Below are 19,803 nucleotides of genomic sequence, written 5' to 3'. Positions count from 1 at the left end.
TAGACATTTCTCCAAAGAAGATATACAGACAGCCAACAAGCACAAAAAAAGGTCAACATCACTACTCATTAGGGAAATTCAAATCAAAACCACAATGAGATACCACTGCACACCCATTAGGATGGCTATTATTTTAAAAAACCCATAAAGTATCAAATGTTGGGAAGGATGTGAAGAAATTGGAACCTTTGTGCACTGTTGGTGAGAATTGTAAAATGGTGCAGCTGCTGCAGAAATCAGTATGGCAGTTACTCAAAAAAATATACATAGAATTACCACATGATCCAGAAATTCCACTATTGGGAATAAACCCAAAAGTATTGAAAACAGGGACTTGAACATACACCAGTGTTTATAGTATCATAATTCACAATAGCCAAAAGATGGAAACAACCCAAATGTCCATCAGCAGATGAATGGATAAACAAAATGTGCTCTATACATATAATGCAATCTTATTCAGCCTTAAAAAGAGAGGAAATTCTGGCATATGCTATAACATGAATGAAACTTGAAGACATTATGTTAAGTGAAATAAACTAGACACTAAGGGACAAATGTTGTATGAGTCTACTTATATGAGGTGCCTAGAGCAGTCAAATTCAGAAACAGAAAATAGAATGATGGTTGCCAGAATCTGGGGGAAGGGGAAGATGGTGAATTATTTTTTAATGGATACAGAGTTTCATTTTGTGGAGATGAAAAAGCTCTGGAGATGAATAGTGATGATGGTTGTGCAACAATGTGAATATACTTAAAATGCCACTGAGTTGTACACCTAAAAATGGTTTAAATCGTAAATTTTGTTATGTATATTTGCCACAAGGAGAAGGAGGAGGAGGAGGAGGAGGATGGAAATTATTCACCCTGAAGAACATTTACAGGACCAGGGCTTACAGATTTCAAACACCTCAGAAAACTAAGGTGAGGTATGGGGCTAATACAGGGTAATTAGTTGAAAATCTATGTATGAAGTGATTGAATCACCACCTAAGCTTCCAGGCAATTACGCCCACAACCAAAGAATCATTCTATGGAAAAATTAAACCAAAGCAGACCTAGTGGAGGGCAGGAGTGGATGTGGAGCTGAAACCACTTGGATGAAGTGAAAGTCTGCACACTAAATAAGGAACCCCTCAACTCCCTCTCCCCTGCCCACAGGATGCCAGTAGCCAAGCATCTAGCTCCCAAGAAGATGAATTTTTCTCTCGAGAAATGAAAAGGCCTATAGAAAATACATTTCAGACTCTGGCATCTCAGGATCATTCAGTGATATAGCAGCATACCAAAAGTCCAAACAAGGAAACAGTAAAGGGAAACAGGAGGAAATTGAGATAATGCATATAAAAGATTATCCATCTTTATTATTTTTCAACTAACAATATATTTACATGATTTAAAGGTCAAAGCAATATAAATAGGGATTCTCTGAGAAGTCTCACTCTCAACCTTGCCTCCATCCACCTCCTTTCCATTCCCAGTCTCCAACAGGAAATCATTTTATTAGCTTCTTGTTTGCCTTTTTAATATTTCTTTAGGTAGATATAAGCAAATATGAATGTTTTTATTTTCCCTATTTATTTCACAAAAGATAGTAGACTGCTGGTTTTTGCCTTAAAAATCTTTTTTCACTAAAAATGTATCCTGGAGATCTCTCCATAGGAGTACATGATAATCTTCATTTTTGTTGTAGTATCGTTTTTGGCTTTTTTGCATTTGGGTTTTGCTTGTTTATTTGTGGGTGGGTTTTTTTTTTTGCCTGAAAGGGTTTGTTTTGTATGCATTTTATTGTACATATGTATTTTTTACATATGTATCTATAGGATATCTATAAGATAGATTCCCAAAAGTGGGATTGTTAGGTCAAAGGAAAAATAGATCTGTAAGTATGGTATATATTCCCAGATTCTCCTCCAAGGAGTTGTGCCCTTTCTCCTCAAAGCCTCATCAATAGACTAAACTGTGGATTGTTGCCGAACTGGTAGGTAAGATTTGGTATTTCAGAAAAGTTTTAATTTAAATTTCTCTGATGATGAATGAAGTTGGGTGTATTTTTATATTTTTCAGGAATCTTTGCTTGGTTGACGGTTCTTTTCTTTCAGTATTCTGAATATGTCACCCCATCCTCTCCTGGCCTGAAAAGTTTCTCTTGAGAAATTGCCAATAGTCTATGGGCATTCCCTTGTAGGTAACTTCTCTTTTTTCTCTTGCTGCTCTTAAATTCTTTGTCTTTGACTTTTGACAATTTGATTATAATGTGCTTGGTGTAGTCTTATTCAGGTTCAAACTATTTGGGATCTTTCAGGCCTCATGGATCTGGATGTCCATTTCTTTCCCCAGGTTTGGGAAGTTTTCAGCCATTATTGCTTTAAAGGCACTTTTTGTCCCTTTCTCTTTTTCTTCTCCTTCTGAAACTCCCATAATAAAAATATTGTTTCTTTCATTGTGTTCCATAATTCCTGTAAACTTTCTTCACTCTTTTTCATTCGTTTTTCTTTTTGTTCCTCTGACTGGGTAATTTCCAATATCCTATCCTCCAGGTGGCTGATTCTTTCTTCTGCATGATTGAGTTTACTTTTGAAACTCTCTATCAATTTCTTCAGTTTGGTTTTTATATTTTTCAACTCTAGGATTTTTGTTTGTTTGTTTGTTTTTTGATGGTTACTATTTTCTTGTTGTACTTCTTATTTTGTTCATGCATTGTTTTCCCAATTTCATTTGTTGTCTGTCTGTTTTCTCATAGTTCACGAAACTTCCTTAAGAGGATTATTTTGAATTCTTCATCTGACAGTACATAGATCTCCATTTCTTAAGGATCAGTTACTGGAGCTTTATTAGTTTCCTTTGGTGGTATTATATTTACCTGATTTTTCATGATTCTTAATTCCTAATGTTGATATCATTACATTTGAGTAATCAAGCTCCTCTTCCAGACTTTGCAGGTTTACTTTGGCAAAGACTATTCTTCACCAGTCAGTTAATTTAGGTTTCTGGGTGTGTCTGCTGGTAGTGTCCTTAGGCAGGTGGAGCCTGCTATTACGGTCTATATTGGGGTGAGGCAATTGTTCAAGCCCTGAGGATGGGCATCGGGGTGGCCACTGTCTGAGAGCAATTGGCTAGGACTGCTGGCTTGGTTCCTTACCCAATTGAAGGTGTAGGATAGGCTCTGAATTTGCTTAGACTCTCTGGTCAGGATTACTAGATGGTCAGGACTGGGTACTATATTCACTAGCAGATGGGGCTATGAATTAGCTTCCCTGCTTTGGCAGGGCAGCAGAATGTGACCTGGGGCCTGTATAGTACATTGTTTGGGGATACAAATCAGGCTAGAGTGTGCACTAAATTCCCTGTCAGTTGAGGCCACTGGTTTTGCTCTGCAGACAGGGGAAACCATGGGGTCTGCTCCATGTACAACTGTCATTGTACATAGGGTTATTGAATGGGCTGTGCAGCTTCCCATGTGCTCTGGTCAGGTTCCCTGGTCAGACATGCTAAAGGATATATTCAGCAATGAGTGGGGCTATGAATTAGTTTCCCTTCCTGGGCATAGTGAGAGAATCAGCTCTAAAGCCAGTAAAGCTCTTTGTTTGTTGTCTTAACTCAGCTGACCTGCACCCCAAGTTCTCTTACTGAACACGGCCACTGGCTTTGCTCTGAAAACTATTGGCTCTGCCTACCCACATCTAGACTCAAGTGCCAAAGGGTTGCACAACTTTCAAGATTTTTCACCAAGCCTTTCTGGTCAAATGGGGCTGGAAGACACTATCCACAGCAGATGGGGATGTGATTCAGTTCCTTGCCTGGTCATGGGCAAACCAGGCTCTAGAGCCAGCAAAATTCCTTGTTTGATGATTGAATTAGGTATATCTGCACCCCACCAAGTTCTCTGGTCAGAATGCACCACGAACTTGGTTCTACAGATGAGCAATGCTGCTGGTTGAGATTACTACTTGGCACTGCAGGTGTGAACTTTGTCTGCCAAGATCTGTGTGCTGGCTGTTGTAAGCCCCCCCCACTTCTTCTCCATCACAATTCGATTCCTAGTCCCACAGATTCCCCTGCAATCCCCATGGTGTGAGATCAGAGTAGGAACTCCCACAAAATGACCCACATTGCTGCAGGAGAAGAGCTAGTTATCCCCCAAACTTTTTTTCCCACTGGAGGAACTGGAGGTCAGAAGACACCTCTCCACATGGTGTTGCACTGGCTTGGGGGAGGGGCAATGCAGTAAATGTGTAGTTGCTTCTCTTATCCTTCTAATGCGGTCTGTCTTGATCTCTGTGGTGCAGGGAGGTGCTTCAGTCTCACCTCAGTGTTCTATGATTCTCTCAATGGTGTTTTGTTCTTCAATAGTTGTTAGTTGTTCTTTTTGTGAGAAGAAATGAAGTCAAAAACAATTTATATTGCCATCTTGGTGACATCACTTTCCCCAGAATTCCACCTTTACCATATTGATTTGAGATGCCTTATACTATATTCCCATATCTATTTGGGTCTGTTTCTGAATTGTTTCTGTTTCATCGGGCTGTCTATCCATTCACCAACATTATACACTTTTAACACTTGAGGTTTTATAATATGTTTCAATATTTGATTTTTCTGTTTCATAGAGTCCCAGTTATTTTTGCTTGTTTATTCTCTTCAAGAAAAATTGCCGACACTTTATTGGGATTGCATTAAGTTTATAAATTAACTTACAGAGAATCAATATCTTTACAATGTGAATCTTTCCTATCCATGAATAGAGCATGTCTTTTCATTTCTTCAGGTATATTATCTTTCAGTGGTGTTTTTCTCATATGTTTTGCACAATTTTTGCTAAGTGTTTTTTCTTTTTTGTTGCTGTTGTAAAAATGTTCTTCTATTCCATTGCATCTTCTAATGGATTGCTTGTATGTAGTAAAGATATTGATTGATTCCTATAGACTAACTTCATATTCTACCATTTTACTCAATTCTCATTCTCTCTCCCCATATTTTGACAATTTTCAAAGTGATTCCCTTCCATTAAAAAAGTCTTTTTAAAAGCTAATATTAATTTCCTCAGAAAATTAAGAAATTATTGTATCCATAGTACAAGAGCAGAATTCTATAGAAAAAAAGCACAAAGAACAAGAAGACACTTTTGAATTTAAGAATACAAATAATAAGTTTAATCAAAATATTAGAAGATAAAGTAGAGGAAATCTTCCATTTATAAAACAAAACAGACACAATTACACAAGAAGAAATAGTCTATTTGAATAGGCATATATCTACTAAAGAAATTGAATCAATAATTAATAACCTTCCAAACCAAAGAGCACTAGGCCCAGAGGTCACTGTTGAATTCTACCAAACATTAAAGGAAGAAATTTTGCCAGTTCTCTATGATCTCTTTCAGAAGATAGAAGCAGAAGGAATACTTCTTAACTCATTCTATGAGACCAGCAACACCGTAATACAAAAATATTACAAGAAAAAAAAAAAACTACAGGCCAATATCTCTCATGAACATCAATGCAGAAATCCTCAACAAAATAACAACAAATTGAATCCAACAGTGTACAGAAAGTATTTTACACAATGGCCAAGAGGGATTTATCCCAGTTATGCAAGACTGGTTCAACATTTGAAAATCAATTAATGTAATCCATCAACAGGCTAAAAAAGAAAAATCAAATCATATCAATAGATGCAAAATAGTATTTGACAAAATCCAACAATCATTCATGATGAAAACTCTCAGCAAACTAGGACAAGAGGGTGACTCAATAAAGAACATCTATAAAGAACCTACAGCTAATATCATATTTAATGGTAAGAAACTAGAACATTTTCTGCTAAGGTGAGGAACAAGGCAAGAATATACCCTCACCACTCCTTTTCAACATTGTATTGGAAGTTCTAGTTAGTACAGTAAGACAAGAAAAGAATATAAAAGGTAAACTGATTGGGAAGAAAGAAGTAAAACTGTCATTGTTTGCAAATGACATGACTGTCTATGTAGAAAATCCAAAAAATTGACAAAAAATCCCTCCTGGAATTAATAAGCAATGATTGGAAGAATATAGGATACAAGATCCATATAGAAAAGTCGATCACTTTCCTATATACCATCAATGAACAAGTGGAATTTGAAATTAAAAACATAATACCATTTACATTACAGCCAAAAAATGAAATACTAAGATATAAATCTAACAGAATATGTACAAGGTATATATGAAGAAAACCACAAATCTTTCTGATGAAAGAAATCAATCAAGGACTAAATAAATGAAGAAATATTCCATGTTTATGGATAGGAAGACTCAAGATATCAGTTCTTCTCAGCTTGATCTATAGATTCAATGCAATCCCAATCAAAATCCCAGGACGTTATTTAGTGGATATTGACAAACTGACTCTAAAGTTTTTACAGAGGGGCAAAAGACTCAGCATGGCCAACACAATATTGAAGGAGAAGAACAAAGTTGGATGACTGACACTATCCAACTTCAAGACTTACTATAAAGCTGCAGTAATCAAGACAGCATGGCACTGGCAAAAGAATAGACAAACAGATCAATGGAACAAAATAGAGAGCCCATAAATAGACCCACACATAGTCAACTACTCTTTGACAAAGGAGGAAAAACAATACAATGGAGCAAAAATAATCTCTTCAAGAAAAGGTGCTAGAATAACTGGACATCCACATGCAAAATAATAATAATAATAAGACTAGGGACTTCCCTGGTGGTCCAGTGGTAAAGAATCTGCCTTACAATTCAGGGGATGCAGGTTCACTCCCTGGTCAGGGAACTAAAATCCCACATGCCATGGGACAACTAAGCCCACGTGCCACAACTACCAAGCTCACACAACTCAGCTAGAGCCCGTGTGCTGCAAACTACAGAGCCCATGTGCTCTGGAGTCCACGCCACAACTACAGAGCCCATGTGCCCTGGAGCCTGTGTGCCACAACTAGAGAAGAGAAAACCCACACGCCACAACTAGAGAGAAGCCTGCACACCACAACAAAAGATCTCGCATGCCTCAACAAAGATTCCGCATGCTGCAACTAAGACCCGATGCAGCCAAAAATAAATAAAATAAATAATAAATAAATAAATCTTAAATGATAATAACAATAAGTCTAGACAGATCTTACACTCTTCACAAAAAGTACAGCCAAACGTATCATAGACCTAAATGTAAAATGCAAAACTGTAGAACTCTTAGAAGATAACACAGGAAGAAACTTAAATGACCTTTGGTATGGTAATGCCCTTTTAGATACAACCCCAAAGGCACAATTCATGAAAGAAATAATTGGTAAACTGGACTTCATTAAAATGAAAAACTTCTGCTCTGTGAAAGACACTGTCAAGAGAATGAGAAGACAAACCATAGACTAAGACTAAATATTTGCAAAATACATATATGATAAAGTTCTGTTATCCAAAATACACGAAGACTCTTAAAACACAACAGTAAGAAAACAACAAGATCTTAAAATGGGCCAAGGGGCTACCCTGGTGGCGCAGTGGTTAAGAATCCACCTGCCAATGCAGGGGACACGAGTTCGAGCCCTGGTCCGGGGTGATCCCACATGCCACGGAGCAACTAAGCCCGTGAACCACAACTACTGAGCCCACGTGATACAACTACTGAAGCCTGCACACCTAGAGCCCATGCTCCACAACGAGAGAAGCTGCTGCAATGAGAAGCCAGCACACCGCAATGAAGTATAGCCCCTGCTCACCGCAACTAGAGAAAGCCCACACGCAGTAACGAAGATCCAAAGCAGCCAAAATAAATTAATTTTAAAAAATGGGCCAAGGACCTTAATAGACACCTTACCAAAAAAGATATACAGATGAGAAGTAAGCATATGAAAAGATGCTCCACATCATATGTCACCGGGGAAATGCAAATTAAAACAACAATGAAATACCACTACACACCTATTAGAATGGCCAAAATCCAGAGCACTGACAACACCAAATGCTGACCAGGATGTACAGCAACAGGAGCTCTCATCCATCACTGGTAGGAATGCAAAATGGCACAGCCACTTTGGAAGATAGTTTTGTACTTTCTTACAAAAGTGAACATACTCTTACCATATAACCCAGCAATTGCACTCCTAGGTATTTACTCAAAGGAGTTGAAAATTTATGTCCACACAAAAACCTGCACACAGATGTTTATAGCAGCTTTATTCAAAATTGCCAAAACTTGGAAGCAATTAAGATGTTCTTAAGTAGGTGAATGTATAAATAAACTGAACAAAGGAATATTATTCAGCTCTAAATAGAAATGAGCCATGAAACAACATGGAGGAATCTTAAATGCATATTATTAAGTGAAATAAGCCAATCTGAAAATGCTACATATTGTATGATTCCAACTATATGACATTCTGGAAAAAGCAAAACTACAGGGACAGTGAAAGGTGGCTGCCAGGAGTTAGTGAAGAGGGAGGAATGAACAGGCACAGCAGAGAGAATTTTTAGGGTAGTGAAACTACTCTGTTCAATACTACAATGGTGGATACATGTCATTTACATTTGTCAAAACCCATAGTATATACAACACAAAGCGTGAAACCTAATGTAAATTATGGACTTCAGGTGATTATGATGCGCCCATGCAGGTTCATCAATTGTAACAAATGTACCACTCTGGTGGGGGATTTTGAGAGTGGGAGAGTCTATGCATATGTGAAGGCAGGGGTTACAAGGGTAATCTCTGTACCTTCCATTCACTTATGCTGTTACCCTAAAACTGCTCTAAAAATAAAGTGTAGTTTTTTAAAAAGCAAAACCAAAAGGTAAAGATATAAAAAAAGAAGAGAAGCGATAATAAAATTTGAGGGCAAATCTGGGGGTATTATAGCTACCTAATTAGAGTTCAGAAAGAGGGAAAATGAAGGAGATGAAATTATCTAATAGAGCAAGAAAATTTTCCAAAATTGAGGGGATACAAGTCCCTAGAGTACTTGGTAAGTACTTGCTGAGCCCACCAAGTGCCCAGCAACATGCACGAAAAGAGCCTGACCACCCGGAAGTGATTTGCTTATCATCAATTGGAGCTGGCTTATAGTAAGTTTATATTATAAAATGTATTGTTCTTTTTCAGTAGCTTTAATTTAAGGCTTGCGAATCCATTACAGCCACTTCAATGGAGTTTTCATTAGAATCAGTTGGCATGGGTCCAAACCCCGGGTGGGCCATTCAATTTTTTCTGTTCTGTGGCCAGCCTCTTAGCATTGAATAAGAGGGAGGCAGGGTGAGAAAGTACGGATGCGTCAATTCTAAAACCACCCCCAGTATGAGAAAAAGCACTCCAAGTACCTGTCCTAGTGGAATTTCTGTATCTTCATGTATAAAAGGCAGACTCCTCATTTTGGATAACCGAAATTTACTAATTATTTTATATAGTCAATTACTATCCACACACTAGGCTGGATCTGGGCCTTGAAATGTTCTCTGGAGAAGGAAATAGTTGGGTTCTCTGTGTTTTTTGGTGGTTTCCCAGTTTTCTTTATTCACGTAAAAATTCAAGCAAGAGCCCAAAAGTAATTTTTCAGGCTAGTATTTCCAGGCACACGAATTTTATATGCCAGTCAGATTTATTGTAATAGGAATAGAATGAATTAAGTCAGCTGTTTCTAGATGATGTTTGTGATTGATTTTCCAGAGCACCTTGGAGACTGCCCGTTTATCTCCTACTGTTCTCAGTTTTAAAAAAAATTAGCTCTTTGGTCGGGCACATGCTATTTTCCATCTATCCTCCCTGGCACCTACTACTGCACAGCACCACATGTTCTTTTCACCCAAATTACTTGACTTTACCACGTCTTTCTGAGGTCTTTTGTTCTCCCTACGATCATTGCTCTTTTGTCATATTCTCTTTGAATGATCTCTTTCTTTTCCTGTCTCTCTACTTCATGCTCACTTTCTAATGACACTATTGGTAATATCCAAAAGGCTTATTTAGAAAGAAAAAAGATCAGTAAGAAGAAAAACATCTTCTATTACTCCAGATTTTTCTCCCATTTTAAAATGTGATATTCTACTTATCTTGGAGATTTTTTTAAGTTTTCAAAAGTGAATATTAATCAAGCTACAGTATGAGTCAGTGAGGAGTCCATTTACCTTTCTATGCCTCAATCTTATCCTTTGTAAAAGACAGTCACTAAGCTGCCCAGAGTTGATACCCCTTGAATATAAGTAACTTCTTTCTTTTTTTGTCACTGCTTTCTCATTGGTCTCTGTCTAAGTACTCTGAGTAGAGTCCGCCCTGTAAAATGAAGAAACTGAGGGACTTAGACTCATTGTGATTTGATGAGGGTCACATGGCTTGCCTGTGGCATTCAGAAATAGCTTGGTAAACCCAGTACCCCAGACAGTCTTCCCACTCAATTGTAAATCATTTAAACTCAGATTTAAGTATAATACCTTGCTTTGCTCTCAGTGCCACAGCAGTCATTTTATTGTTTCTGGCAGAGAAGGGGGGAAAAAATGAAAACTAATATAGTGGCTGAAAGCTAAATCTCTTTAACAGGCTAAGCTTAAAAAGAAACTCACTATTTTCCTTCAGTTCTTCCTTTTGCACCCCAGATTTGGTCCTGCTTGAAGAACATATGAAAAATTATTCGTTTGTCTTCTGTGGAGATAACTATCCCTGCTACAATGAGAAGAGCCCTGGAAAAGGAATCAGGAGACCCAGGTGCTGGTTCTAGATGGATCACTAACTAGCTGTGTTACTTTGGGCAAGTTGTTTCATGACCGACCTTCAGTTTTCCTATCTTGAAAATAAGGATTGTAGCAGAAAATTGCTAAGGTCATTTTATTTTTTAAACTAATTAATTTTATTTTTAGCTGCATTGGGTCTTCCTTGCTGTGCGCGGGCTTTCTCTAGTTGCAGTGAACGGAGGCTACTCTTCATTGTGGTGCTTGGGCTTCTCATTGTGGTAGCTTCTCTTTGTTGCAGACCATGGGCTCTAGGCATGTGCGATTCAGTAGTTGTGGCACATGGGCTCGGTAGTTGTGGCTCGCGGGCTCTAGAGCGCAGGCTCAGTAGTTGTTGCACACAGACTTAGTTGCTCTGTGGCATGTGGGATCTTCCCGGACCAGGGCTCGAACCCGTGTCCCCTGCATTGGCAGGCAGATTCTTAACCACTGCGCCACCAGGGAAGTCCTGCTAAGGTTATTTTAGTCCCAGCTTTCCTTGATGCTATAATCAATAAAAGAACACACTCTGTGAGTGATCACACGAAGTAAACAGGGAAGAAATAAGAGACTAACTGGTTGGTCAGGACAGAAGACAATGCTCAAAGAAAAATACAAAGAGGTATGAAACTGAAAAGTATGAGAAGCTGTTAGCAACCTAAAAATTTAGATAACATTTGATATAGGCTCGTCATTTTACAGAGAACCTGAAGACTTGGATTAGATGGTCAGTTTCTACCCCTAAGCTGTCCTTTTTTGTTGGTTGATGTAGTTACCAATCAAAGGGGATATAGGTTGGGCTGAAAGCAAGAACCTTAAGAGGTGAAGAGTATAGAAAGACAGAATCTGACCAGTGAAAGATTCAATAATCTGCAGAGAATGGACACCACTATTTCAGCCAAACATCAATGACATCATTGGTAACATAACAGAATGTTTTAACGCTTGGCAAATATTCTATGAGGCTGCACACCCATGTACACAAAGGCAACCAAATAAATTCATGTCTATAATCAGTGTCTCTTTTGCATAGGTGGGTCTCTTCTCTGTTACACTGGAGTAAATGAGTCAGCTTAACTAACTGGAAGAAGGTGATTCTTCCAGAGCCATGCTTCTCCAGTTTAGGTATGTATGAGAGTGATCTGAGGAAAGTTGTTAAAATACAGATTCCAGGGTACAACTTCTTGGTTTGTGATTCAGTAGGTCTGTAATTACACCCACCAATCCGTATCTTTAAAAAGTATTGCTGGGGCTTCCCTGGTGGCGCAGTGGTTGAGAATCCACCTGCCTATGCAGGGGACACAGGTTCGTGCCCTGGTCTGGGAAGATCCCACATGCCACGAAGCGGCTGGTCCCGTGAGCCATGGCCGCTGAGCCTGCGCGTCTGGAGCCTGTACTCCGCAACAGGAGAGGCCACAACAGTGAGAGGCCCGTGTACGGAAAAAAAAACAAAACTGGATATCCATGTGCAAAAGAATAAATTTAGATCTCTACCTCACACCACATACACAAACTAACTCAAAATGAATCAAAGACCTAAACGTAAGAGCTAAAACTATAAAACTCCTAGGAAAAAAACATAGGGATAAATCTTCTTGACCTTGGATTTGGCAATGGAGTTTTAGACATGACACCAAAAGCACAAGCAACAAAAGAAAAAAATACGTAAGTTGGAATTCATCAAAATTAAAACTTTTGTGCATCAAAGGACATGATCAATAAATAATAAAGTCAACCATAGAATGGGAGAAAACATTTGCAAATTATATGCCTAACAAAGGATTTGTATCTAGAATATATTTTTAAATCTCTTATAACTCAATAATAAAAAGACAAATAACCCAATTTAAAAATGGGCATAGGATTTGAACAGACATTTAAAAGGATATACAAATGGCTAATAAACACATGAAAAAATGCTCAACATTATTAGTGATTAGGGAAATGCAAATCGAAATCACAATGAAATACCACTTCACACCCAGTAGGATAGCTGTAATTTTTTTTTAAAAGACAAAAATAATTCTTGGTAAGGATGTGGAGATATTGGAAGCCTCAAATATTGTTTGTGGGAATGTAAATGGTGTAGCCACTGCCCACAAATGTTAGATAGTTCCTCAAAAAGTTAAACATAGAGTTACCAGATGACCCAGCAATTCTACTCCTAGGGATATACTCAAGAGAATTTAAAAGCATATGTTCACACAAAAACTTGTACATGAATGTTCATAGCAACATTATTCATAATAACCAAAAAGTGGAAACAAGCCAAATTTCCATCTACTGATGAATGATTAAATAAAATGTAGTAAGTTTATGCAATGGAATATTGTTAGGCGATAAAGAAGAATGAAATGCTTCTACAAATGCTACAACATGGATAAACCTTGAAAACATTATGCTAAATGAAAGAAGTCAAACACAAAAGGTCAGATACACATAATCCCATTTATATGAAACATCCAGAATAGACAGATCCATAGAGGCAAAAAGTAGATTAGTAGTTGTCAGGAGCTAGGGGAAGGGATAAACAGGAAGTGATTGGTAATGGATACAGGGCTTCTTTTTGGGGTGATGAACATGTTCTGGAATTAGATAGTGATAATGGTTGTACAACTCTTGAATACACTAAAAACTACTGAATTGCACAATTTTTTAAACATCTTTATTGGGGTATAATTGCTTTACAATGGTGTGTTAGTTTCTGCTTTACAACAAAGTGAATCAGTTATACATATACATATGTCCCCATATCTCTTCCCCTGCATCAAAAGACCTGTATGCAGAAAATTATAAGACACTGATGAAAGAAATTAAAGATGATACAAATAGATGGAGAGATATAACATGTTCTTGGATTGGAAGAATAAACATTGTGAAAATGACTCTACTACCCAATGAACTGTACACTTTTAAATGGTGCATTTTTATGTTATGTGAATTATATCTCAATAAAATGATCCAATTTTTAAAAAATAGAATTGGACAAGAGATATTAACAAGCAATCTACAGAAGAAATAATAACAGGACTACAATTAAAATGAGAGGTAAGGGCTTCCCTGGTGGCGCAGTGGTTGAGAGTCTGCCTGCCAATGCAGGGGACACGGGTTCGTGCCCCGGTCCGGGAAGATCCCACATGCCGCGGAGCGGCTGGGCCCGTGAGCCATGGCCTCTGAGCCTGCACGTCCAGAGCCTGTGCTCCACAACGGGAGAGGCCACAACAGTGAGAGGCCCGCGAACCACACACAAAAAAAATAAAAATAAAAAGAGGTAATATTTTCAGCCTAAATCCAATGACTGCCACCCTTATAAGGAAAAGGAGATTTGGAGATATGCGGATCCACACACAGAAGGAAGAAGGTCATGTGAGGACAGAGGCAGAGATTGTAGTGATGTAGCCGCAAGCCAAGGAATGTCAAGGATTGCCCAGAGCCATGAGAAGCCAGGAAAAGGCAAAACTTGTGACAGAATAAATTTTTGTTGTTTCAATCCACCAAGTTTGTGGTTATTTACGACAGCCCTAGGAAACTAAAACACCCTACTAAGAATCTATCCCACAGAAGTGCTTGTAGAAGTGGGCAAAGATATTTACAATGTACTAGTGGGCTTACTGCAGCATTCTTAATAATCTCAAAAAGCTAGAAGTAACGTAAATGTCCATCCATAGGTAACCATTAAATGAATTACAGTACATTTCTTTGTATATGGAATATTATTCAGCTATTAATAGAGTTCTTGTATTGACAAGGAAGGATATCTGTGATATATTTCTAAGTGGCAAAATCAAGTAGCAGACAAACATGAATGTTTTTGTAAGATGATATATTTTTACGATTATTAATACTGTACACATACACACATACATGTATATGTGAGTGTGAATTTTCACTTGAAGAGTAGGGATATAAAATAATGCTCATTAAAGTGTTCATGGTTAATTCTGAGGACTTGCAGAGGTGGAGAAAAACTTTGATTTTTTTACTTTCTACTTTTGATAGATTATTTGCCAGTGAGGATGTACCTCTTTGTAATGGAAAAAATTTTAAACACTCCTTCCACACTACAATTCTTTCAGTTGCTCAAACATTCCACCCTCTTTCACATTTTCAAGGTTTTGTCCATGATTTCCCTCTGCCTGGAACACTGTCTCTGTCGACATCTTCGCCTGGCTATTCATCTGGCAAGTCTTGATTTCTTTGTTACTTTCTCCTGGAAGCCTGCCCTGAGTACCCTTCCCCTCCCTATAACCTTGCAAAGCTGGATTATACACCTATATGACTTTGCTCACATTATTCTTGCAGCCCAAGATTCTCTTCCACACTCCCCCCACCCACCCAAACCCTATTTTTAACAGCCTTTTGACCTTGCAGAGGCTTTTTACAGAGTTCACCACTGCCATCTTTGTTAAACCTACAGTTCTCTTGGCTTTTCTGATACCTCAGTGTCCTCCTCTATCAGTTAACTTCTAATACTGGAATTTCTACAATGAAATCCATCCAGATAAAGGATGAATGGAAGAGACCATGGTGAAAAGACCAGTGTAACCCACAATGCCATAGACAATGGAGCAATATCGACAAACTCCTGAAGGAACAAAAGTGTGCAAGAATTTTCTATCCTATCTGTTTGCCCTTCAACAGACAGATATTCTCAAACATGCCAAAATTCAAGAAATGCAACACTCATGAGGGCTGCTTAAAAAAAAAGAACTAGTAGCTGATAAAATCTAAACAACTAAGAGATATATCAAAACAAAGAACTCAGGAATAAAGTAGCTGTGATAAAAGGAGTAGTGGTAAGCACTGAATTCATTTACACAGAGAAGCAAGACCAAACAACTTAGAGAATTCTAGGTGGAGAACAGAATGTAAATGTTATAAACTATGAGAAGGTAAAAATAATAATATAGCTAACAAAAATCATGAGTTGTGAGGGGAAGTGCATTTCACCATATTTCATAATGATAACTCATTTCCTCATATTTATAATAATAGTTTATTATGTACCAGGCACTGTGCCAAGTATTTTATATGTATTAACTCCTCTTTTATTCCTCACAACCCAATGAAGTAGGCACTTTTTAATCCCCATTCTAAAAATGAGGCACATAGAGATTAAATAATTTGCCCACCTTATAGCTAGTAAGTGGCAGAACTGATCTTAATCCAAGCAGGCTGTCTTCAGAACCCAGGTTCTTAACCAACTACCCACGGAATCAGTCTAACACTATCAAAAATTAAAACATGGAGATAAAAATATAATAACTATAACCTCTTTATATTTTCCAAATCTTTGATTTTAACTTTAAAATAGCCTTTCAGAGACTACTGTTTCTTGAGGGGGGGAGAAGCATTTATCTGAAGTTTATCAACTTCTTTACTTTCACTTTGATTTATTTTTCTTTTGTTCAATTTCATACTTTTTTTTTTGCGGTACACGGGCCTCTCACTGTTGTGGCCTCTCCCGCTGCGGAGCACAGGCTCCGGACGCGCAGGCTCAGCAGCCATGGCTCACGGGCCTAACCGCTCTGCGGCATGTGGGATCTTCCCGGACCGGGGCACGAACCTGCGTCCCCTGCATCGGCAGGCGGACTCTCAACCACTGCGCCACCAGGGAAGCCCAATTTCATACTTTTTAAAAGAGCATGTATACTATTTCTATTAAAATTTTATATCTATCCATTTCTCAATCCTTTATAATAAAAGTGATGTCCAGAATAATGTTCATTAATCTTAGTAATTAATGTTTATGAACTGTTAATATCTGCAAGATTGCAAGTAAGCACTTTAAATGGATTATCTCAGTAAGTTATCACAGCAATCTTATAGTTACTATTTTTATCCTCCTTTATTCAGATAAGGAAATTAAGGCACAATAATGGTTATTTCTGGTTAGTACAGGTTTGGAGGTATTTTGGCGGACTCTCAACCACTGTGCCACCAGGGAAGCCCAGTATGTATTTTTTAATAAAAATGTGAAAACCATTCTAAAAGTATATTTTTAAATAAATAACTCTTGAAGATTCCCCAATTGTCAGTCTTGAGCTTTTTTCTCCTTCTATTCTGCACTCATTCTCTAGACCATATCATCAACTCCCATAGCTTTGAATACCATCCACAGGCAAATGGCTCCCAAATCTCTATATCCACTCCAGGGCCTGTCTTCTGAGTTCCAGACACATAGGTTCAACTGCCAACAAGACATCTCCTCTTGCATGCTTCATAAACAGCTCAAATTCAACATGTCCATACTCATCACCCCAAACTGGTCTTCCATGTTTCCTAATCCCAGTGAACAGCACCACTCTCCACCCAAATGCACAAACCAGAAATACATGAATCATTTTTTTATTCCTCCCTTTCTCTCACCCTGTGTATCCAGTTTATCACCAAGTACATGCTACCTCTAAAGTATACCTCCGAAATCTGTCTACTTCTCTCCATCTCCACTACCACTTCCTTAATCCAAGCCACCATAATCTCTTGCAATTACCTTCTAACTGGTCAACCTTTAAAAATTCTTGCTCCCTTACAATTCACCCTTCTCACAACAGCCAGAGAGATGTTAATAAACATAAAAGGAATTGTGTATCTCCCCTGCTTAAAACCCTTCAATGAATTCCCTCTGTTCTTAGAATAAACTAAGAAACCCCTCACCCTTTGTGGCAGAAACTGCAAACTACCTACCCAATATGTTTCCCCTTCTATAATAAAACCAGGATTCTTTTAGGAGTAGTAATAGGCTGAGTTGAAAATAAAACCTCCTCATACTACATTATAGCTAGGGGCAGCCATACAACCCAGTTCTAACTAATAGATAAGCGGAAATCTGCAGGATAGGGCTTCCAGGAAAGCTATTACTTTCCTGATGGAAAGAGACAGACTTAGCTGTCACATGTCTTTTGCCCTTTTCATTCTCTCCTTTTGCTGCCTGGAGGTAAAACAGCCATCTTGGAAGCATAAAGATGGAAGCCATGCTCAAAGGATCATAGAACAAAAAGATGGATGCTTGGGTCCTGAAACTTGTATGAGTCCTGAACTGCTGACACTGAGGCTCCTTTATGTCAGAAAAATAAACCTCTTATTTTGTTAAATCACCATAACTTGGTTTCTGTTACATGCAGCCCAAAACAGTCCTAATAGATACAATCTTGTATGATATGGTCCCTGCCTACCTCTTCAGCCTTATCTCAAGCAACTCTCCTCCTCATTCACTATATTATCACCACACTGACTTTCCTTTTACTCTCCAAACACAACCTCTTTTCTGCTTCAGGGTATTTGCACGTGCTGGTCCCTCTGCCTGGAATAATCTTTTCCCACTCTACACCAGCTAACTTCTACTCATTATTTAGGTCTGAGCTTAAGGGACATCTCCTTAGCATGGACTGCCCTGACCACTCCCCCCACCAATCCAATTTAGGTGCTTTCATAACACCTTAAACATTTCCTTCTTACGATGTTTCATAATTTATATTTTTTTATTTATTTACAAGATTTTTTCCTTTTAGTTTAACTTCTGTCTCCCCAACTAGACTCTGAGCTCTATAATATCAGGGACTGTGCTGGTCTTCTCCACTACTTAATACATATCTAGCCCCTATAAAAGTGCTTGCCACATAGATTGCTAATAAATGAACAATCTACTGAAATTTTGAGTGCTTTCTGCCATTTTCCCTGCTCTCCTGAAACAGATTTAATCACTCCTCCTTCTATGCGTCCATGGCATATTGATTTGACCTCTATTTTAATTTAATCTTTTTAACAAATGAGCCATGTTTTAAAGGATCTCAAAGTCTTCTCAGAAGAAAAACACGGCAGAGATGAGATCAGGGAAGTCTTTCAGGAGCTGCTAATATCTAGGCAGTATTTTGAAGGCTAAATGAGAATTTTCAGGTAGACAAGGGGAGGAAGGGAAACACAAGCAAAGAATATAGCATGTGAAAATGCCCTGTAGAGTAAAATAGCAGAGGGTTCTCAGAATCACTAAAGCATAAGGTGTAAGGAAGGCATTGGAAGCATAGTGTAACATTGTTGAGGAGGTACCATCTAACACAAGAAACATGGGTTTCTTCATAAGACTGCTCTCATAGCTTTCTTTTTCTTTTCTTAAGGTTGGCCAAAGAATTGTAGAACAAATAGAACCATGATTTATATTTTATAACTTCCATAATCAACTTCATGCATGAACATGTCAGCAACAGTTAGAAAATTATTTTTCTTCAAGATATTAGGTTGTGGATGAAGCCCCACATACATGCTCCATGACTCTGCCCAGGTAAGATACCCAGTTGGCTCCATCTATGGAGGAAATTGTCCAAAATCAAGGCTTGGAGGGATTAGGCAGAGTCAAGACCATGAAGTGCCTATGAGATCACCATAAGTAGCTTTGATTTAATAGACAATGAATAGACACAGAGGATTTTAATCAGGGGAGAGATTATCCTCAGATTTGAGCCCTAGAAAAGATCATCTTGAAGGAAGTGGATTGGAGGCAAGAAAACCTGTTAGGACTCTATTGCAACACTAAAAGTAACTATGAGAACCTCAACTAAGACAGTGGAACTTGAGGATAGAGAGAATAAGATTGGGAAGATAATTCAGAGGTAAAATTGACTGGATTTAATAATTGATTAGGCATGGAGGCCTAAATAGGCAAGAGAAGAAGAAATCAAGGATCATTTGGAGGTTTCTATTCTAGAAACTGATCATCATGCCATTTAGTGAGAGAGATAATGTAGAAAGAAGAGTATATTTGGAAGGAGAGATAATTAATTCCATTTGGAACATGTGGTATTCGAGGTACCTCTAGGATATCCAAATGGGGATGTCTAGCAGGTTAGATAGACCCATGGGTCTGGAGCCCTAAGAGCAGCCTGGGTTAGAGATATGGACTTGAGACTCATCAGAGAAGATGACAACCTAAACTAAGTCTTTAAAAGTCAATATAGGGAGAAAAGAATGGCTTTGATAGATGTAATAATTTAGAATCAAAACTACCTGGTCACTGATTGGATAAGGGAGTGTGACAAAGAGAGGAGAGTCTAGGACAAACCACAGGTTTCTGGTTTTGGAGACTGGGAGAGTAATGGTTCCACTG

The sequence above is a fragment of the Neophocaena asiaeorientalis genome, unplaced genomic scaffold (assembly GCF_003031525.2).
Source record: "Neophocaena asiaeorientalis asiaeorientalis breed wild unplaced genomic scaffold, Neophocaena_asiaeorientalis_V1.1 scaffold406, whole genome shotgun sequence".
Taxonomy (NCBI): domain Eukaryota; kingdom Metazoa; phylum Chordata; class Mammalia; order Artiodactyla; family Phocoenidae; genus Neophocaena; species Neophocaena asiaeorientalis.
The sequence above is the reverse complement of the archived record's forward strand: the minus strand, read 5'-3'. Positions refer to the sequence as shown.